General features: G+C 69.0%; 1 protein-coding gene across 1 annotated transcript in view; it reads left to right on the top strand.

Annotated features, from left to right (window-relative positions):
* The window catches only part of CHID1 (chitinase domain containing 1), a 30869-nt gene that overhangs the window by 29433 nt on the left and 632 nt on the right, over positions 1 to 804 (top strand). The window lies entirely within an intron of this gene.

Here is an 804-nt window from a genome sequence, read left to right as displayed (position 1 = left end):
CCATCCGGGCGGCAGTCCCTGCCGACCTCCCCTCCCTGACAGAGGCCAGGGGCCCAGCTTCAGGGGGTCTGAGGGAAGCAGGCGGTGGAGAGGGGGCCGGGGCCCAGGGTGTGGCTGGCTGTCTCGCCCCTGCTGCACCCCGGCCTCACCTGCAGGGCCTCCCCAGGGGCCAAATAACTGTGCAGAGCGCCGGCGCTGACAAGCGGCTGCGGCTCGGGCCTCGAGGGCAAGTGGAGGTCAGCGCCCACTTTGGTCCTGCAGGAGGCGGCTGAGGGGGACGTGGGTGAAGAGGGCAGGCCTGTGACAGGCAGGGGCAGGTCAGCTGGAGGCTTCAGGTCAGGCCAGGGTCACGTCTGCCTCGAGGGAGCGCTGTGGTTTGGGCGGTGCCACAGCGCCTTCCCTGGGGTCCGCGTCTGTGACCGGAATGAGGTCGGCGTGGACTGAGTGCAGGGCTGTGGGGGGGTCAGGAGGGATGTCCCCTCCCTCCACCCGAAAGGCCGTTGTGCCCCCCCACAGGACCATCCCAAGCTAAGGGCAGCCTGTGGTCAGGGACGTTGTTGATTGACAGTGATTCGCTGCACAGAGTGGGGTGATAGGCATGGCCACAGCCCGAGTGAGCTGCCCGCCATGTGGCATGAGGCCCCCGTGAGCCTCTGGCAGGATGCCAGGCCTTCGTGGAATTCTGAGCAGGGCCAGGCCCTTGTTCGTGCCTCCTGCCCCTGGCCCCACACCACCTGCCTCCCCCTCCCCCTCTGCCTTGGTCCCTCCCTCCCCCGGTGCTGGAGCTCACACCCCCCCCCTCCC

Source organism: Myotis davidii, unplaced genomic scaffold (assembly GCF_000327345.1).
Source record: "Myotis davidii unplaced genomic scaffold, ASM32734v1 scaffold3578, whole genome shotgun sequence".
Classification (NCBI taxonomy): domain Eukaryota; kingdom Metazoa; phylum Chordata; class Mammalia; order Chiroptera; family Vespertilionidae; genus Myotis; species Myotis davidii.
This window is presented reverse-complemented; position numbering and strand designations above follow the sequence as displayed.